Source organism: Macaca fascicularis, chromosome 6 (genome assembly GCF_037993035.2).
Source record: "Macaca fascicularis isolate 582-1 chromosome 6, T2T-MFA8v1.1".
NCBI classification, from domain to species: domain Eukaryota; kingdom Metazoa; phylum Chordata; class Mammalia; order Primates; family Cercopithecidae; genus Macaca; species Macaca fascicularis.
The window spans coordinates 102,204,882-102,226,356 of record NC_088380.1 but is presented as its reverse complement, the minus strand read 5'-3'; the positions used below and the strand labels follow the sequence as shown (position 1 = coordinate 102,226,356).

Sequence of the window (21,475 nt, the reverse complement as noted above, 5' to 3'; positions counted from 1 at the left end):
ATGTGATATAAGTAGAATTGTTGAGCAGGACGTCCAAAAGGACTCCTTAAAAGGAGCCAAACTACTGAGTATGGGGTTGTTTTATTTTTTCTTTTTCCTGCTGCTTTGAATGCAGCGGTGATTGCAGGAACAAAGCTGCTATCTTGGGGCATGAGGTGATCTAGAAGATACAACCACCTTCAGTCAAAGTGCCTGAGGCAATGATAAGAGAAGCTGGGCTCTCTGATAAGATCACAGATCCAGTGCACAGGGGAGGATTGCCTGCCTTCAGATTCCTTTCATGTGAAAAGACAGACCTTTATATGTGTGAGCCTCTGTTAGCTTGAATCTTCTGTTTTATGAAGCCAAACTTAACCCTAACTGCCATACACCGTCTACTTCTATTTTATGATGCTCTCTCTAATCTCTTAGGTAATTGTGTCCCCCCAGAAACCTATGGAGAGCTGAAGGGGTTTTAGGATCATGGAATTCACCCTCCTCCTTTGGTAAAAGAAGACAAAGGCCAGAGAGCTGTGTGATGGCTGAGGCATGCGATTGTAAACCAAAAGGTACCTGAGACCGATCTCAATCCATTTAAAAGTTAATTCTGCCAAGGTTAAGGACGTGCTTGGAAGGAAAAAACACAGGATCGTGAAACACTCTGTGGTCTATGCCTTCCTCCCAAGATGATTTTGAGGGCTTCAGTAGTTAAAGGGGAAGGGTGGGCTGAAGAGGAAGGGTGGGCTGGAGGGAAGGGTGGGCTGGAGGGGAAGGGTGGGCTGGAGAGGAAGGGTGGGCTGGAGGGGAAAGAGGGAATCTGTGGTGGTCCTCAGGTTGCAAGAGAAAGAGAGCAGATGGGGAATGATCAGTTATGTCTTCATCTCGCATGCGGTAAATCAGTCCTTTACATAAGATAAGGTGAACATAGACCAGCTTCCTGTGGAGGTATGTAACCCTTTATCTGAGCTATCTGCTTAGGAACAAAAGGAAAGGCAGTTTCTTGCATGATTCAGCTTCAGTTTAATGTTTTTTCCTTTTTGGCTGTAAATTGGGGTCCTGAGGCTTTATTTTTCCCTGCACACTATATTGTATGTGAAAATTGTTGTTCAGGACCTAAAGTTGTTTACTTACTCCAGCTACGTCCCTTAGCTCAATTTCCATTTAGAGTGGCTTCTGGAAGGCTGGAATTGAAATCCACCAGTGCCCATTTCAAGGTGTTCCCAACATCACCTAGGAAAAAGGAGCCCGGATATGCTTCCCTATGGATGCAGGTCAGTCATCATAATGCGCAGAAACAGCATGGACCTCAGCCTGGAGCCATTGTCCTGAAAGGGGATTCTTCCCAGCTTCGGCCTGCGACTGATCCCTGAGAAGCGACCGCTCCATCCCTGAACCCTTCCTGCTTGTGTCTCCTCACTTCCTAGTGATCACGGCATTCAGCCTCAGAATGCCGCAGGCCTATCCCACTGGAAGCTGCCGAGGTGCCTCCTGCCACACAGGACGCCCGGCACAGCAGCAGGATCAAGGGACCAGCAGGGAAGAAGCTGCAGTGATTTGGGGGAACAGCCTGAAAATCACCTGGAGCCTGGTGGCAGGTGGTCCCACCTCCTCCCCAATATTAGGTACCAGAGAAAATGACAATATGAGCAGCTCATGTCACCATTATTAGTAGAGTCTTTTTATTCTTTCCTTAATTTTTTGTCATGAAATTGAGCACTATAGGCCCATTTCCTTTTTTCTTTTTTTTTTTTTTCTTTTTTTTCTTTTTTCTTTTTTTAGACAGAGTCTTGCTCTGCTGCCAGGCTGGAGTGCAGTGACACAATCTCGGCTCACTGCAAGCTCCGCATCCCAGGTTCACGCCATTCTCCTGCCTCAGCCTCCTGAATACCTGGGACTGCAGGCGCCCTTCACTATGCCTGGCTAATTTTTTGTATTTTTAGTAGAGACGGGGTTTCACCGTGTTAGCCAGGATGGTCTCGATCTCCTGACCCCGTGATCTGCCCACCTCGGCCTCCCAAAGTGATGAGATTACTGACGTGAGCCTCCCCACCAGGCCTATAGGCTCATTTTCTGCTTTTAATGCCACCAATACATGAAATTCCAGAGCTGCTTCAGTAAAAAAGTTTCATTTTCATTATTCTATTATTCATTACATTAATTCTATTATTTTATTCTCTTTGTTTTTTTTAGAGGAACTTCAGCGTGAGAGGGGCTATCCCTGCTGCCTTGTGGCTGCAGAAGGAGAGAGAAGGAACTTCTCCAAAAAGGGGTTTCATGAAAGCCCTGAGGCGAGATACTCACTTCAGAAGGTTCAGGACAAGGACACTCACTTTGTTCTGTGCGGTGTGGAGACACGGGTGAGCGTTCCTCAGTGGCACCAACTGTTTCCCTCTTGTCCTCAGCTGCCAGTGCCCTGGGATATGTCATTTGGACAGAACACTTTTCCATGTCCTGCCATCCATTCCACGGAGGCAGGAGAAAGGGGTCTGGAGGCAGGAACATAAGGCCGATTCACCCTGACTTCGGAGAACTAATCAAATGGAAACTCTTGGGCTATGACAGGAAATATCCTCTCCATTTACACAGGGCGTACACTGAGTACATGACTTTGTAATTGTACTTCCTCCTCTTCATTTACATAGGGTGCACACCAAGTAACCAATGGAAACCTCTAGAGGGGATTTAAACCCCAGAAACTTCAGTAACGGGCTCCCTCTGCTCAGGCGTTCCCACCCTGTAGAGTGTGCTTTCATTTTCCGTCAATCTCTGCTTTGCTGCTTCATTCTTTCCTTGCTCCATTTTTGCATTGTGTCCAAGTCTTGGTTCAAGGCACCAAGAAGCTGGACACCTTTAACCAGTAACATTATCTTAATATCTTGTTTCAAAACTGAATTCAGGTTTTCATCTGTTCACCTAGCTTTTAGAAAATTACAGTGAAATACAACTTGGAACTTCCACAGCTTAATGCGAGGGTCACTATGAGCTATACAACAGGTTTGATGTTTAAAAGTTTGTAACATTTTTTGTTGCTCTTTCATTTACAAACTACAGTAAATATTTTATTTCTTATGTTTAATTATGAAATATATGACACGTAAGAGTCTACAAAATTTGGGTGGGCACGGTGGTTCATGCCTGTAATCCCAGCACTTTCGGAGGCTGAGGCAGGTGGATCATTTGAGGTCAGGTGTTCAAGACCAGCCTGGCCAACATGGTGAAAACCGTCTCTACTAAAAAAATACAAAAAGTTGTCTGAGCATCATGGCAGGCACCTGTGATCCCAGCTACTCGGGAGGCTGAGGTGAGAGAGTTGTTTGAACCCAGGAGACAGAAGTTGCAGTGAGCCGAGATCATGCCATTACACTCTAGCCTGGGCTACATGAGCAAAACTCTGCCTCAAAAACAAACAAACAAACAAAATTGAATGTATAATCCGATAGATTAATAATTGCACTGATGTCATCATCCATTAGCATCGAGTGTCTTGAAAGGCTACAATATGCCCTTCTTTGATCACCTGGGTCTCCCTTCTTCACCCAGACATAGGACTGATGTGTTAATGTTTGTCTTGCTTTTCATAAGGTTTATCATTTCTGTGTATATTATTAAGCAATGTCATACATTATGGTTTGTGAACTGTATATGGAATAGCAGCGTATTTTTCAGTAATTTTCTTTGTTCACTGTAATTTTTCATTGTTGATACTTCTAACTGCAGTTCATTTTCACAGCTGTATCATATTCCACAATGTGACTGTGCCAGCTTTTTTCCTTGATAGAGGTGTGTTCGGATGGCTTTCAGGTGTTTTCTATTTCTTCAATCACTGCCTAAATATTCTTGCCCCGTATGTGTCTCTTGAAGACAGTGCAAGGGCATTTCTGGGGCAGACATGCCTGAGAAGGCAAGTGTGAGGCCACAGAGGGGCGTGTCTAGCTTTTTGTGAAATACAGTCTCTTAACAGGAGCAACAGCAGTGCATACTTTGCCAGCAGTTGATCTTTTCCACCTTTTGGATTTTTGTGGCTCTACTGAATGTGTTTCTTGAATTATTGGATGTATCCGCAGTACTTTGTTTACTTAAGTTTTGTAACTTTTTGCACGTGGACTTATCTTCCTTGGAATTTTATGTGGGGAGATATTTTGAGGACAGGGTTGCATTGTTTCAGCAAAGATGTTCACTCACATGGGGTAGAGGTGAAGTGAGCAGCCGCGTGGTGCCACGTCGATTTCACCCATGCTCTCAAGGTCTTCCAGCACAAACTCCTGGAGGACTGTTTCTCATCGGTTCCCAGGGTCAGTGGTTTTCCCTCCACCCAGCACCAATGCAGGGACAGCTGCTCTCCTTGCTGCTCCTGCTCTGAGGTGGGCTTTTATTTTAAGTCTAAGATGTCAGATTTCTGGCCTCATTTTGGAGAGACATACAGTTTTGTTTCTGATGCCACATCCTCTGTGCAACTGTCTAAACTGAAAAAAAAATTCCACTTTTGTTCCCGCCAATTCTTTATTGACTGCTGTGGATTCCATCCTTCAATGCGAGCTCAGTAATGCACTTACAAAGATGCATTTTTGTAGGTTTTACCCAACATCTCAGTTTTTGTTGGGAAAGCTATTTAGTGTCCCTTATGTTGAAAGTTGGAAGTGCCTGGCTGACACCATAGGTGAGAGAGCGGCTCTTATCCCTTTTCATCATCTTCCTGCTGGGTCCAGGCCTTCTTTTCCTCTGTGATTAAGCTGCCACAATGGGCCGGGTACGGTGGCTCATGCCTGTAATCTTAGCACTTTAGGAGGGCAAGGTGGGTGAATCATCCGAGGCCAGAGGTTCAGGACCAACCTTGCCAACATTGTGAAACTCCGTCTCTACTAAAAGTACAAAAAATTAGCCCAGCATGGTGGTGCATGCCTGTAATCTCAGCTATTCGGGAGGCTGAGGCAGGAGAATTTCTTGAACCAGGACCCGGCAGGTGGAGGTTGCAGTGAGCCGAGATCATGCCGCTGTACTCCAGTGCGGGCTACAGAGTGAGACTTCGTCTCAAAAAAAAAAAATAAATTTTATATATACATATATATATATGTATATGTATATGTATATTTGAAGTATTATCCAATGAGAGCAGGTGTTCCGGAAGACCTTATCTAAATACAGAATCTGAATGGGGGTCCATGTCACACCTGCCATTTTTTCATCTTCGCAGCTGGGCTTTTCGCCTCTTCTCTGCTGGACTGTGCTGTTTCCCACAAGGTGTTCAGAGAGTCTGCCCTGAATCGTACAACCAGGAGATGAGAAGCCCAGAGTGACACCAGCAGGAGAACATAAAGATGCGGTGATAGTTATCCTCCTCCTGCAGAGTCCATAGCAGTGCACTCCTACCGCTGGTGCCCTAGCTAAGCCTGGGGGCCAGCATGCCCGATGATAGTCTGGGAGTGCTGCAGTCAGGGTCCCCACAATGGGCACCCAGCCTGTGCCCTTGCAGTCTGCATGAGCGTGGCCATTGTCACCTCAGAGCCCCTGGGTACAGATCAATGCATCCTACCAGAGCTGCATGTGAGGAAGGACCATGTGAGTCCCGGGAAAGAGCTGAGGCCCTGCAGGGGGAGGTGGCCATGACCGAGACCTGATGCCTGTCTGGAGAATTGTCTGTGGGTGTGAGTGGCACTGTGGGGTCAGTGCCCAGGTTCTGCTGCTCCCCCTTCTCAAAGATCAGGGCCTGAGCAGGGGCTGGGGTGTGTGTGGCACCCGGAACTGCAGGGCCACCACCCATGTGTGAGGCCGTCATGGGGACCTGAACACGGTGTCGTGTGCAGACCCCACCCATCCATTGGCCCCAATTCCTGGCCAGCTTCTACCAAGGTGAGAGGGTGGAATTTGGAAGGTGGGTGTAAGCTGAAGCCTGTCCCCCAGTGGCTGACATGGCTGACATACAGTGGTGACACTCTGTGTGGGGGAAAGAAAGAGAGATCAGACTGTTATTGTGTCTGTGGAGAAAGACGAAGACATAAGAAAGTCCATTTTGATCTCTGTACTAGGAAAAATTCTTCTGCCTTGAGATGCTGTTAATCTGTAACCCCAGCCCCAACCCTGTGCTCACAGAGCATGTGCTGTATTGCCTCAAGTTTTAATGGATTTAGGGCTGTGCAGGATGTGTCTTAGTAAAAATGTGTTTGCACCTCCTGGGCTCCAGGCTGCCAGCTGCCTGCCCAGGGTCTGAATGTCCTATTGTGACCTGTTTCCTCACCTGGCCCAGAGGACAGATAGGGAAGGTTTGTTTTGAGGATTGGGCAGGGTAATCCCAGTCAGCCCTCATTAGCTTGCCTATCCTCCAGGTCTTTTTGATTTCTTTTTTCTCTTCTTTGTTATGAAACTCTGGAGAACTGTCCTCCAGCATGTCTTCAGCCGGGGAGGTGGAAAGGCTGGACCATGCCCTTGACTTCAGGGCCCCTTCTGGGTGCCCCCTCCTCCTAGGGTTTTTAAAAGCATATACTTAGCAACATACCCTGTACCTTAGGGAGCTGCAGAGAATGTCCTGCGTGTCATAACCAGTTCCCTGACCCCAGGCCATCATCACACCCCAAAGCCCAAATACTTTCAGGTGGCCAGCTTCAGACGAGAGTCTGAACTCAATGCTTGTTTTCTTGGGTCTACACAGCCCCGTAAGATGGGGCTACCTCCATTCTACCCCGTGGCTGCCCCAATCCATTAGGGACCTCAACCTCAGTGATTCCTAACTGGGAGTAAGGTTCCCCAGGCAAGGAATGCAGCCCTCCCCAGGATGCTGGCCTGGCCAAGTCCCAATGGACATCAGTCCTGGAGCAAGAGGTCCAAGGCAGGGAGTTTCACCCACCATTTCAGCAGGTGTGGTGATCTTCCTGGGTTCCTAGCCTTCAAGATGGAATTTTCACACTGTGCCACAGTGGGGGTAACAGAGGCACAGGGCCGGTGAGCAGTAAAGAAAGAAAACCTCTGTGACTAGGAAACGTGTCCCTTGCCCAGCACAGCCGCTCCAGGATAGCACCCTTTGGGATGTACCGCTGAGCTGTTCCTGGCACATGGCATGGCACTGGGGTGGAGGTCAGCAGCTTGTGGAGTTGGGGGAGGGGGTGCTGGCAGGAGCAGGTAATTTTGGTCCCACCATGGGGAGGAAGAGGACATTGCCCCTTTCCCCACACCTTGGGCACAGCAGCAATTTTCTTCTCTGATGTGTGTGGGCACCAATGCCTATGTGGGTGTGGGTGCGTCCTCCCGTTTTGTTGACGAAGAACCTTCTTGCAGCCATCGGTGTGGGTATGGGCACCACACGTGCCTGGCAGCAGGGTGGTGCCTACGGAGGCTTGGCTACTATATGTCTCACTGCCACCTCCCCAGGGGAAGCAGACCCTGTGCCCTAGTGCCCCTCATACCCAGTCCCTCACATTCTTCACTTGGCATCTCCCTGCCAGATTCTCCTAACTCAGCCCCTGCCAGGTTTCTCCAGGCACTGTGGGCCCTGGGATGGGCTCAAAGGAGGCAGCAACTGTGCTGTCTGCCTCTGCCTGAAGTCAGGGATCCCTGGCCACTACTGGCCTCTGGTGAGCAGGGTAGGTGGGGAGGTCAGGGGTCAGCTTTTCCACTCCCTAGCCTGCACTGGTGAAGTCACCACGTGTAACTGGCCTGGAGGCTGATCTGTGTCCTCCACAGTCCCTTGATGCATTATATTGAAGCCAATCCTTGTGTGAATGACTTGACCTGTTGTTACTGCCCAGATCAAACCAGAACCGAAAGACTCTTGCACTCGGGCCCAGAGCCTGGGGCTGAGGCCGCCATGACCACCCTGTTCTCTTCCTTCTGGGGTCCCTAGGAAGCCCCCAGGACTGAATGATCCCCACAGAACACAGTGTCCAGGATGGGAGGGCTGGAGGTCAACTCCCCCCCACCTCTACCACCACAACCAAGAGGCCCCATGGAGGTTGGCCCTGAGCTGTGGGTCCCTGTCGGATGCAGGTTTCCACGGATACTTCAGGGGGTGAGCATGGGTCCTCCTGGCTGACAGGAGTCTGGTGGGCACTGGGTGTGTGGGGCCTGTGTAGGTGGGTTGGACAGCACTAGCCAGGGAGCCGGGGACTGGTGTGGCCAAAGTGGGCAGCAATATGTTGCCAGAACAAAACTACAGTGCAACCAGCACAGCTCATAGGGAGAAGGAGGCCTGCCTAGCAGGACCATCCACCCCTGTCCTGGCCCCAAGCCCAGACTGCCTGCCTGTACTGGACATTGCGTGGTCCAGGAGGCCTGGGCATGAGGGTCAGGTGGTGTGTCCCTGGGTTCCAGACTTTGGTGGTCTCTTGGGAGCTGAGCATCCTCTGGACAGGAGGAGGACTCGCGGTCCACTGTTTGTATCGGCCCCTGGGGGTGTGCCCCCACCCCAGCTTCTGAGCCTACACAGGGACGTGGCCAGCGCTCCTCCCCTGCTCTGTGGCTCCAGCTCTGAAGAGCTCACTGGTGACTCTGACAGCTTTCTCCCCAAAGCTTGGGTCCTCGTCTGTGGGAATGGGGTGTCCCAGGCCCCCTGCAGGCAGGAACCCACCCCCAGCTCCTCTGGTGGGCCCTCCTGGGCTTTCTTACCTACTGGCTTGTGGGACCCGGCTGACCAAACTTGGTGTCCTATTTTTATTTTGGCCTTTTTCTTAGTGTGTGTTTTCTTTAACTACTGCTGTGTAGATCTTCTATTGGAGTTTTAGGTAGAGAATCTTGCCCATCCAGAGGGCCTCCACCCCAGAGACCCTCCACTATGGCTCCCCCATCCGCTGGTCCTGCCTGTGCTCCGCTTGGTGTGAATGTTGAGTGTGATGGAACCACACGGCTGCTTGACCCTGCATCTCCTTACTTCTTGTTGCTGAGGCCAGTTCTGTTCTCTCTTTCAATAATGTTATCCTCTACCCCCGGCTATTAGGAATAACATCATAGAGGGGTGTACACTTTCTTCGATGTTAGGAGTAATATCCTCTCCCCGCCGGATATCAGGAACAAGTCTATTAATTACTAATATTAATAAATATAATAAAAATTAATAATCATCAATATTAATAATCATAATAAAGACAGTAAAAATTAATATTGCTTAAAAATGTTAACGATTAGTATTAATAATGAATAGTAATATCACTATTAATAATAAAATAATGATATCGGCAATTAATGTTGTTTAAGTCAATACTAAGAGATGTTGGTAATAAAAAAAGATTAATATTAAGAATTAATAATATTGTTAAATGACATTAATATTAATAATTAATTTTAAATGTGCATAATCCTATATGTAAAATAATTATCCATAATTAATAATGTATCCTATTAATTAAGTGTCATTAATAATTATTAAAATCGATCATTGATGTTTAATAATTAACCATATTATTACTCCTAATACCACAAGGGGTGTACACCTACCTGTGATGTCGTTCCTAATATCCAGGGACAGAGAGCATGATATTAGTTTTAATATCGTAGCTGGTGTACACTCCCGCTGTGACACTGATCCTGATATCTAGGGGGATAGAATATGACATGACTCCCAACATAGCAACGAATGGACAGCCACCTGGTGATATTGCTCCTAATATTCACGGAAGAAGCGTATGATATCACTCCCCATATCGCAGGGAGGGTACAGCTCTTCTGTGATATGGATCCTAGTATCCGGAGGGGGAGAGGATGATAATAATTCCAGTATCGCAGGCTGTGTTCACCCGCCCTGTGATAGTGTTATTAATATCCTGGAAGGGAGAGGATGATATGACTCCCCATAGAGCAGGAAGCGTACACCCAGCCTGGGATATTGTTCCCAATATGCATGGAGGGGAGAGGCTGATATTACTCCCAATGTGGCAGGGGGTGTACATCCACCCTGTGACATTCTTCTTAATATCTCAAAGCCGAGAGGTTCATATTACTCCCAGTATGGCAGACACTGTACACTCCCGCGTGATACCCTTCCTGATATCAGGAAGAGGGGAAGATGGTATTAATCCCCATATCGCAGGAGGTGAACACCCACTTGTGATATCTTTCCTAATTTGCAGGGGGAGAGAGGATCATTTCATTCCCAATATTGCAAAAGATGTACACGCTCACCGCGTGATATTGTCATTAATATACCAAGGCACAGAAGATTATGTTACTCCAAATATCGCAGAAAGTGTACACCCCCCAGTGATGTTGTTCCCATGATCCGGGAGGGAAGAGGATGATATTACTTTCAATGTCGCGAGGGTGTAAATGCCACCGGTGATACTGTTCCTAATTTCCACCTGGGAGAGGATGATATTACTCAGATATCTCAGGGGTTATAAACACTCCTTTGATATGGTTCCTAATATCCAGGCGGGAAGTGGATGATATTCCTCCCTACATTGGAGAGGGTGAACACCCGTCTACGATACTGCTCGTAATGTCTACAGGGGGAGATGACATTACTCGCAAAATCTTAAACACGCTGTGTGTCCATCGTGGATCCTAATACACAGGAATAGATATAACACCTCAAGTCGCGGGGAGTGTCTACCCTGACTGTCACATTGTATCCTATACCTAGTGAGGAGAGGATGATTTGGCGACCAATATCCAGGAAGTTAACACGCCCCCTGTGATATGGTTCCTAATATCCACGTTGGCAGAGGATGACAATACTGTCAATATGAAAGGGGTTGTCCAACTCGCCTGAGATATTTTCTCTACTATCCAGAAGAAGAGAGAATGATAATACTCCCAATAGTGCTGGGTGTATCTTCCGCCATGTGACATTGTTCTCAACAGCTAAAGTGAGAGAAGATAATAACATGCATTGTACTGCAGGGGGTGTAAAAAAACAGTGACATTGTCAGGGGGGTGAGCCACACCCCGCGAGGTGGGGACCAATAGCCACCCCCTCTCCCCCCCTTGGCTATTGGGAGCCACCTCGCAGGGGGGTGAGCCACCCCCCGCGAGGTGGGGACCAATAGCCACCCCCTCTCCCCCCCTTGGCTATTGGGAGCCACCTCGCAGGGGGGTGAGCCACCCCCCGCGAGGTGGGGACCAATAGCCACCCCCTCTCCCCCCCTTGGCTATTGGGAGCCACCTCGCAGGGGGGTGAGCCACCCCCCGCGAGGTGGGGACCAATAGCCACCCCCTCTCCCCCCCTTGGCTATTGGGAGCCACCTCGCAGGGGGGTGAGCCACCCCCCGCGAGGTGGGGACCAATAGCCACCCCCTCTCCCCCCCTTGGCTATTGGGAGCCACCTCGCAGGGGGGTGAGCCACCCCCCGCGAGGTGGGGACCAATAGCCACCCCCTCTCCCCCCCTTGGCTATTGGGAGCCACCTCGCAGGGGGGTGAGCCACCCCCCGCGAGGTGGGGACCAATAGCCACCCCCTCTCCCCCCCTTGGCTATTGGGAGCCACCTCGCAGGGGGGTGAGCCACCCCCCGCGAGGTGGGGACCAATAGCCACCCCCTCTCCCCCCCTTGGCTATTGGGAGCCACCTCGCAGGGGGGTGAGCCACCCCCCGCGAGGTGGGGACCAATAGCCACCCCCTCTCCCCCCCTTGGCTATTGGGAGCCACCTCGCAGGGGGGTGAGCCACCCCCCGCGAGGTGGGGACCAATAGCCACCCCCTCTCCCCCCCTTGGCTATTGGGAGCCACCTCGCAGGGGGGTGAGCCACCCCCCGCGAGGTGGGGACCAATAGCCACCCCCTCTCCCCCCCTTGGCTATTGGGAGCCACCTCGCAGGGGGGTGAGCCACCCCCCGCGAGGTGGGGACCAATAGCCACCCCCTCTCCCCCCCTTGGCTATTGGGAGCCACCTCGCAGGGGGGTGAGCCACCCCCCGCGAGGTGGGGACCAATAGCCACCCCCTCTCCCCCCCTTGGCTATTGGGAGCCACCTCGCAGGGGGGTGAGCCACCCCCCGCGAGGTGGGGACCAATAGCCACCCCCTCTCCCCCCCTTGGCTATTGGGAGCCACCTCGCAGGGGGGTGAGCCACCCCCCGCGAGGTGGGGACCAATAGCCACCCCCTCTCCCCCCCTTGGCTATTGGGAGCCACCTCGCAGGGGGGTGAGCCACCCCCCGCGAGGTGGGGACCAATAGCCACCCCCTCTCCCCCCCTTGGCTATTGGGAGCCACCTCGCAGGGGGGTGAGCCACCCCCCGCGAGGTGGGGACCAATAGCCACCCCCTCTCCCCCCCTTGGCTATTGGGAGCCACCTCGCAGGGGGGTGAGCCACCCCCCGCGAGGTGGGGACCAATAGCCACCCCCTCTCCCCCCCTTGGCTATTGGGAGCCACCTCGCAGGGGGGTGAGCCACCCCCCGCGAGGTGGGGACCAATAGCCACCCCCTCTCCCCCCCTTGGCTATTGGGAGCCACCTCGCAGGGGGGTGAGCCACCCCCCGCGAGGTGGGGACCAATAGCCACCCCCTCTCCCCCCCTTGGCTATTGGGAGCCACCTCGCAGGGGGGTGAGCCACCCCCCGCGAGGTGGGGACCAATAGCCACCCCCTCTCCCCCCCTTGGCTATTGGGAGCCACCTCGCAGGGGGGTGAGCCACCCCCCGCGAGGTGGGGACCAATAGCCACCCCCTCTCCCCCCCTTGGCTATTGGGAGCCACCTCGCAGGGGGGTGAGCCACCCCCCGCGAGGTGGGGACCAATAGCCACCCCCTCTCCCCCCCTTGGCTATTGGGAGCCACCTCGCAGGGGGGTGAGCCACCCCCCGCGAGGTGGGGACCAATAGCCACCCCCTCTCCCCCCCTTGGCTATTGGGAGCCACCTCGCAGGGGGGTGAGCCACCCCCCGCGAGGTGGGGACCAATAGCCACCCCCTCTCCCCCCCTTGGCTATTGGGAGCCACCTCGCAGGGGGGTGAGCCACCCCCCGCGAGGTGGGGACCAATAGCCACCCCCTCTCCCCCCCTTGGCTATTGGGAGCCACCTCGCAGGGGGGTGAGCCACCCCCCGCGAGGTGGGGACCAATAGCCACCCCCTCTCCCCCCCTTGGCTATTGGGAGCCACCTCGCAGGGGGGTGAGCCACCCCCCGCGAGGTGGGGACCAATAGCCACCCCCTCTCCCCCCTTGGCTATTGGGAGCCACCTCGCAGGGGGGTGAGCCACCCCCCGCGAGGTGGGGACCAATAGCCACCCCCTCTCCCCCCCTTGGCTATTGGGAGCCACCTCGCAGGGGGGTGAGCCACCCCCCGCGAGGTGGGGACCAATAGCCACCCCCTCTCCCCCCCTTGGCTATTGGGAGCCACCTCGCAGGGGGGTGAGCCACCCCCCGCGAGGTGGGGACCAATAGCCACCCCCTCTCCCCCCCTTGGCTATTGGGAGCCACCTCGCAGGGGGGTGAGCCACCCCCCGCGAGGTGGGGACCAATAGCCACCCCCTCTCCCCCCCTTGGCTATTGGGAGCCACCTCGCAGGGGGGTGAGCCACCCCCCGCGAGGTGGGGACCAATAGCCACCCCCTCTCCCCCCCTTGGCTATTGGGAGCCACCTCGCAGGGGGGTGAGCCACCCCCCGCGAGGTGGGGACCAATAGCCACCCCCTCTCCCCCCCTTGGCTATTGGGAGCCACCTCGCAGGGGGGTGAGCCACCCCCCGCGAGGTGGGGACCAATAGCCACCCCCTCTCCCCCCCTTGGCTATTGGGAGCCACCTCGCAGGGGGGTGAGCCACCCCCCGCGAGGTGGGGACCAATAGCCACCCCCTCTCCCCCCCTTGGCTATTGGGAGCCACCTCGCAGGGGGGTGAGCCACCCCCCGCGAGGTGGGGACCAATAGCCACCCCCTCTCCCCCCCTTGGCTATTGGGAGCCACCTCGCAGGGGGGTGAGCCACCCCCCGCGAGGTGGGGACCAATAGCCACCCCCTCTCCCCCCCTTGGCTATTGGGAGCCACCTCGCAGGGGGGTGAGCCACCCCCCGCGAGGTGGGGACCAATAGCCACCCCCTCTCCCCCCCTTGGCTATTGGGAGCCACCTCGCAGGGGGGTGAGCCACCCCCCGCGAGGTGGGGACCAATAGCCACCCCCTCTCCCCCCCTTGGCTATTGGGAGCCACCTCGCAGGGGGGTGAGCCACCCCCCGCGAGGTGGGGACCAATAGCCACCCCCTCTCCCCCCCTTGGCTATTGGGAGCCACCTCGCAGGGGGTGAGCCACCCCCCGCGAGGTGGGGACCAATAGCCACCCCCTCTCCCCCCCTTGGCTATTGGGAGCCACCTCGCAGGGGGGTGAGCCACCCCCCGCGAGGTGGGGACCAATAGCCACCCCCTCTCCCCCCCTTGGCTATTGGGAGCCACCTCGCAGGGGGGTGAGCCACCCCCCGCGAGGTGGGGACCAATAGCCACCCCCTCTCCCCCCCTTGGCTATTGGGAGCCACCTCGCAGGGGGGTGAGCCACCCCCCGCGAGGTGGGGACCAATAGCCACCCCCTCTCCCCCCCTTGGCTATTGGGAGCCACCTCGCAGGGGGGTGAGCCACCCCCCGCGAGGTGGGGACCAATAGCCACCCCCTCTCCCCCCCTTGGCTATTGGGAGCCACCTCGCAGGGGGGTGAGCCACCCCCCGCGAGGTGGGGACCAATAGCCACCCCCTCTCCCCCCCTTGGCTATTGGGAGCCACCTCGCAGGGGGGTGAGCCACCCCCCGCGAGGTGGGGACCAATAGCCACCCCCTCTCCCCCCCTTGGCTATTGGGAGCCACCTCGCAGGGGGGTGAGCCACCCCCCGCGAGGTGGGGACCAATAGCCACCCCCTCTCCCCCCCTTGGCTATTGGGAGCCACCTCGCAGGGGGGTGAGCCACCCCCCGCGAGGTGGGGACCAATAGCCACCCCCTCTCCCCCCCTTGGCTATTGGGAGCCACCTCGCAGGGGGGTGAGCCACCCCCCGCGAGGTGGGGACCAATAGCCACCCCCTCTCCCCCCCTTGGCTATTGGGAGCCACCTCGCAGGGGGGTGAGCCACCCCCCGCGAGGTGGGGACCAATAGCCACCCCCTCTCCCCCCCTTGGCTATTGGGAGCCACCTCGCAGGGGGGTGAGCCACCCCCCGCGAGGTGGGGACCAATAGCCACCCCCTCTCCCCCCCTTGGCTATTGGGAGCCACCTCGCAGGGGGGTGAGCCACCCCCCGCGAGGTGGGGACCAATAGCCACCCCCTCTCCCCCCCTTGGCTATTGGGAGCCACCTCGCAGGGGGGTGAGCCACCCCCCGCGAGGTGGGGACCAATAGCCACCCCCTCTCCCCCCCTTGGCTATTGGGAGCCACCTCGCAGGGGGGTGAGCCACCCCCCGCGAGGTGGGGACCAATAGCCACCCCCCTCTCCCCCCCTTGGCTATTGGGAGCCACCTCGCAGGGGGGTGAGCCACCCCCCGCGAGGTGGGGACCAATAGCCACCCCCTCTCCCCCCCTTGGCTATTGGGAGCCACCTCGCAGGGGGGTGAGCCACCCCCCGCGAGGTGGGGACCAATAGCCACCCCCTCTCCCCCCCTTGGCTATTGGGAGCCACCTCGCAGGGGGGTGAGCCACCCCCCGCGAGGTGGGGACCAATAGCCACCCCCTCTCCCCCCCTTGGCTATTGGGAGCCACCTCGCAGGGGGGTGAGCCACCCCCCGCGAGGTGGGGACCAATAGCCACCCCCTCTCCCCCCCTTGGCTATTGGGAGCCACCTCGCAGGGGGGTGAGCCACCCCCCGCGAGGTGGGGACCAATAGCCACCCCCTCTCCCCCCCTTGGCTATTGGGAGCCACCTCGCAGGGGGGTGAGCCACCCCCCGCGAGGTGGGGACCAATAGCCACCCCCTCTCCCCCCCTTGGCTATTGGGAGCCACCTCGCAGGGGGGTGAGCCACCCCCCGCGAGGTGGGGACCAATAGCCACCCCCTCTCCCCCCCTTGGCTATTGGGAGCCACCTCGCAGGGGGGTGAGCCACCCCCCGCGAGGTGGGGACCAATAGCCACCCCCTCTCCCCCCCTTGGCTATTGGGAGCCACCTCGCAGGGGGGTGAGCCACCCCCCGCGAGGTGGGGACCAATAGCCACCCCCTCTCCCCCCCTTGGCTATTGGGAGCCACCTCGCAGGGGGGTGAGCCACCCCCCGCGAGGTGGGGACCAATAGCCACCCCCTCTCCCCCCCTTGGCTATTGGGAGCCACCTCGCAGGGGGGTGAGCCACCCCCCGCGAGGTGGGGACCAATAGCCACCCCCTCTCCCCCCCTTGGCTATTGGGAGCCACCTCGCAGGGGGGTGAGCCACCCCCCGCGAGGTGGGGACCAATAGCCACCCCCTCTCCCCCCCTTGGCTATTGGGAGCCACCTCGCAGGGGGGTGAGCCACCCCCCGCGAGGTGGGGACCAATAGCCACCCCCTCTCCCCCCCTTGGCTATTGGGAGCCACCTCGCAGGGGGGTGAGCCACCCCCCGCGAGGTGGGGACCAATAGCCACCCCCTCTCCCCCCCTTGGCTATTGGGAGCCACCTCGCAGGGGGGTGAGCCACCCCCCGCGAGGTGGGGACCAATAGCCACCCCCTCTCCCCCCCTTGGCTATTGGGAGCCACCTCGCAGGGGGGTGAGCCACCCCCCGCGAGGTGGGGACCAATAGCCACCCCCTCTCCCCCCCTTGGCTATTGGGAGCCACCTCGCAGGGGGGTGAGCCACCCCCCGCGAGGTGGGGACCAATAGCCACCCCCTCTCCCCCCCTTGGCTATTGGGAGCCACCTCGCAGGGGGGTGAGCCACCCCCCGCGAGGTGGGGACCAATAGCCACCCCCTCTCCCCCCCTTGGCTATTGGGAGCCACCTCGCAGGGGGGTGAGCCACCCCCCGCGAGGTGGGGACCAATAGCCACCCCCTCTCCCCCCCTTGGCTATTGGGAGCCACCTCGCAGGGGGGTGAGCCACCCCCCGCGAGGTGGGGACCAATAGCCACCCCCTCTCCCCCCCTTGGCTATTGGGAGCCACCTCGCAGGGGGGTGAGCCACCCCCCGCGAGGTGGGGACCAATAGCCACCCCCTCTCCCCCCCTTGGCTATTGGGAGCCACCTCGCAGGGGGGTGAGCCACCCCCCGCGAGGTGGGGACCAATAGCCACCCCCTCTCCCCCCCTTGGCTATTGGGAGCCACCTCGCAGGGGGGTGAGCCACCCCCCGCGAGGTGGGGACCAATAGCCACCCCCTCTCCCCCCCTTGGCTATTGGGAGCCACCTCGCAGGGGGGTGAGCCACCCCCCGCGAGGTGGGGACCAATAGCCACCCCCTCTCCCCCCCTTGGCTATTGGGAGCCACCTCGCAGGGGGGTGAGCCACCCCCCGCGAGGTGGGGACCAATAGCCACCCCCTCTCCCCCCCTTGGCTATTGGGAGCCACCTCGCAGGGGGGTGAGCCACCCCCCGCGAGGTGGGGACCAATAGCCACCCCCTCTCCCCCCCTTGGCTATTGGGAGCCACCTCGCAGGGGGGTGAGCCACCCCCCGCGAGGTGGGGACCAATAGCCACCCCCTCTCCCCCCCTTGGCTATTGGGAGCCACCTCGCAGGGGGGTGAGCCACCCCCCGCGAGGTGGGGACCAATAGCCACCCCCTCTCCCCCCCTTGGCTATTGGGAGCCACCTCGCAGGGGGGTGAGCCACCCCCCGCGAGGTGGGGACCAATAGCCACCCCCTCTCCCCCCCTTGGCTATTGGGAGCCACCTCGCAGGGGGGTGAGCCACCCCCCGCGAGGTGGGGACCAATAGCCACCCCCTCTCCCCCCCTTGGCTATTGGGAGCCACCTCGCAGGGGGGTGAGCCACCCCCCGCGAGGTGGGGACCAATAGCCACCCCCTCTCCCCCCCTTGGCTATTGGGAGCCACCTCGCAGGGGGGTGAGCCACCCCCCGCGAGGTGGGGACCAATAGCCACCCCCTCTCCCCCCCTTGGCTATTGGGAGCCACCTCGCAGGGGGGTGAGCCACCCCCCGCGAGGTGGGGACCAATAGCCACCCCCTCTCCCCCCTTTGGCTATTGGGAGCCATGGTGGACTCACAGCCTGGTTCCTATATTTTGAGTAGTATCATCTGCCTCTCTGGAAGTAATGTACTGTTTCACAGACGGGTGTACACCCTCAGTGTATTGCTCTAGGAGCAATAATATAATTAATTATTATGCATCAATGATCGATTTTAATAATTATCAGTAATACTATCAATTAATAATTTTCTATTAATTACTGATAATTGTTTGAAATAGATTATGATCTACTCCAAGAATTATTGTTTAATATTAATGTCATTTATCAATATTATTATTTCTTAATATTAATTATTAATTTTTTGCCTACATCCCTTAGTATTGATTTAAGTCACATTAGTTGTTGATATCATTATTTTCTTATTAATTGTGTTAATATTATTAATTATTAATACCAATCGTTAACATTTTTCACCAGTGTTTATAGTATCTTAATTGTGATTTTAAATATCTGTGATTAATATTAATTTTTATATTTATTAATATTAATAATTAATAATCTTGTTTCTGATATCCTGCCAGGAGAGGATTATATTACTCCCAGTGTCGCAGAAATTGTAAACCCCTCTATGATGTTATTCCTAGTAGCCAGGGGGTAAAGCATGACATTATTGAAACTACCGCAGTGTGTGTACATGCCGTCGGTCAGCTTTTTCCTTCTATCCAGGGTGGGAGAGGTTTATATGACTCCCAATATCACCGTGGGCGTGGACCGCCACCGTGTTATTTTCCCTGACATCCAAATGTGGAGAGGGTGATGTTTCTTCCGATTTCGCTTGGGTTGTACACCACCCCTGTTATATGATTCCTACTATCCAGCTGGCGAGAGGATGATATCAGTCTCAATATTGCAGGAGGTGTACACTCCTTGGTGATATTGTTCCTAATATCCAGGGACGGAGAGGATGATATCACTCCCATTAAAGCAGGGGGTGTACACCTCTTCTGTGACATTGTTCCTAATAGCCAGCCAGGGAGAGGAAGATATTACCGCCAATATCGCAGGGGTGTACACCCCCTTATGATATTGTTCCTTATATCCTGGGAGAGAGACGATGATACTAGTGGCAATGTCGCAGGGGTTGTACACACCCACTGTGCTATTGTTCCGAATAACACGATATGACTCCCAATATCACAGGGGGGAGGTACCTCCTCCTGTGATATTGTTTCTTATATTCAGGGGGAGAGGATGATATGACTCCCAATATCACAGGGGTTGTACACACCTCCTGCAATATTGTTCCTAATATCCCGAAGGGGAGAGCATAATATTACTCTCAATATCTCAGGGGGTGTACACCTCCTTTGTAATATTTTTCTTCATATCCATGATAGGAGAGGATGATAAGACTCCCAGTATGGCAAGAAGTGTACAGCCGGCCGTGATATAGTTCCTTACATCCAGGTAGGGAGAGGATGTTGTTACTGCCCATATCGTACAAAGTGTAAAACCCCTTCGATATTTTGCCTACAATCCTGAGGGGAGAGGATGATATTACTCCCAAAATCGAAGAAGGTGTACACCCCCCTGGGACACTGCACCCAATATTCACGTTGGGAGACGATGACAATATGCCCAATATCGCAGGGGATGTACACCCACCCTAGGATATTGTTCCTATATCGAGTGTGGGAGAAGACGCTATTACTCCCAATAACGGAGGGGCTGTGGCTGTACACCCCTCCTGTGATATTGTTCTTTATATCCTAGGGAAAAGAGGATGATATTACACCCAATACCGCAGGGGGTGTACACCCACTCAGTGATGTTCTTAATGTACTCCACCTCCCACCACCAGGGATATCGTTCCTAATATCCAGGGGAAGAGAGGATAACATTATGCCCAATATTGCTGGGGAGTATACACAACCTCTGTGATGTTGTTCCTAGGATCCAAAGGTAGAGACGATGATATTACTGGCCATATTGCAGGGGGTGTACACCCTTCTGTGATATCGTTTTTGACATTCAGTTGGGGGAGACGATCACATTAATCCCAATATCGCAGAAGGTGTACAGACCCCTGTGATGTGGTTCCTAATGTACAGGGGAAAGAGAAGAATATTATTCTCAATATCGCAGGGTGTGTAACCACCCTGTCCCCTGTATATTGTCCCTAATATGCAGAGGGGTGGAGGCTGACAGTACTCCCAATATCCCAGAAGGTGCACACACACCTGTGATATAGTTTCTAATATCCAGCGGGAAAGAGGCTGATTTTACTTTCGATATCACAGTGGGTGTACACCGCCCCCAACCCCGGGGTATCGTTCCTAATATCCAGGCGGGAAGAAGATGACATTGCTGACAATATCGAAGGGGGTGGACAACTCTTCTGTGATATGGTTCCTGATATCCAGGGGGTGAGTGGATGATGTGTACACCCCGCCTGTGATATGAATCCTAAAACCTAGAAGAAGAGAGAATGACATTGCTTCCAAAAACACACGGGGTGTACACACCCCGGTGTGATATTGTTCCTCATAACTTCTAGGGGAGAGCGTGATATTACTTCCAATATGACAGTGGCTTGACACCCAGTCTGTGATATTGGTTCTGCACACCAACTCTGTGCCCCTCTTTTCCATGCGTTCTCTCCTCACTGTTGGAACCTCGGGGGAGGCTTTATCTCTGGTTACAGATGAAGAGACGAGGGGTCTGAGAGGTTAAGCAAGTTTGTTACTGGAAAGGGGTCCCGATCCAGACTCCAAGAGAGGTTTCTTGGATCTCACAGAAGAAAGAATTCGGGGCGAGTCCATCAAGTGAAAGCAACTTTATGAGGAAAGAAAAGGAATAAAAGAATGGCTACTCTGGCCGGGCGCAGCGGCTCACTCCTGTAATCCTAGAACTTTGGGATGCCGAGGCAGGTGGATCACCTGAGGTGAGAAGTTCGAGACCAGCCTGGTCCAACATGGCAAAACCCTGTCTCCACTAAAATACAAAACATTAACGGTGTGGTGGCAGGTGCCTGTAATCCCAGCTACTAGGAAGGCTGAGGCAGGAGAATCGCTTAACCCAGGAGGCGGAGGTTGTAGTGAGCCAAGATCATGCCATTGCATTCTAGTTCGGCCAACAGAGCAAGACTCCATCTCAAAAAAAAAAAAAAAGAAAAAAAAAGAATGGCTGCTCCACAGGCAGAGTGGCCTCAAAAGCTGCTGGTTGCCCATTTTCATGGTTATTTCTTGATCATACGCTAAACAAGGGTTGGACGATTCATGAGTGTTCCAGGAAAGGGGTGGGCAATTCCCAGAACTGAGAGTTTCTGCCTTCCCTTCTGAGACCGTGTAGGGTAACCTCCAGATGTTGCCATGGCATCTGTAAACTGTCGTGGCGCTGGTGGGAGTGTCTTGTAGCAGTTAAGGCATTATAATTAGCACATAATGAGCTGTGAGGGCAATCAGAGGTCACTCTCGTGGCCATCTTGGGTTTGGGGCTTTGGCCAACTTCTTTATTGCAACCTGCTTTATCAGCAAGGTCTTTATGACCTGTATCTTGTGGGGACCTCCTATCTCATCCTGTGACGAAGAATGCCTAG

The 21,475-nt window shown here is 54.9% G+C and overlaps 1 long non-coding RNA gene across 2 annotated transcripts; it reads left to right on the top strand.

Moving 5' to 3' along the window:
* The first annotated feature begins 411 nt into the window (after positions 1 to 411).
* Positions 412 to 3,648, top strand: LOC135971358 (uncharacterized). Of its 2 annotated transcripts, XR_010587520.2 has the most exons (3): positions 412 to 548; positions 1,129 to 1,601; positions 2,170 to 3,648. It is a non-coding gene; the product is annotated as an uncharacterized lncRNA (long non-coding RNA). The 2 variants fall into 2 exon arrangements; XR_012413967.1 differs by lacking the exon at positions 412 to 548 and having other exon boundaries at positions 1,019 to 1,601.
* Positions 3,649 to 21,475: the final 17,827 nt, after the last annotated feature.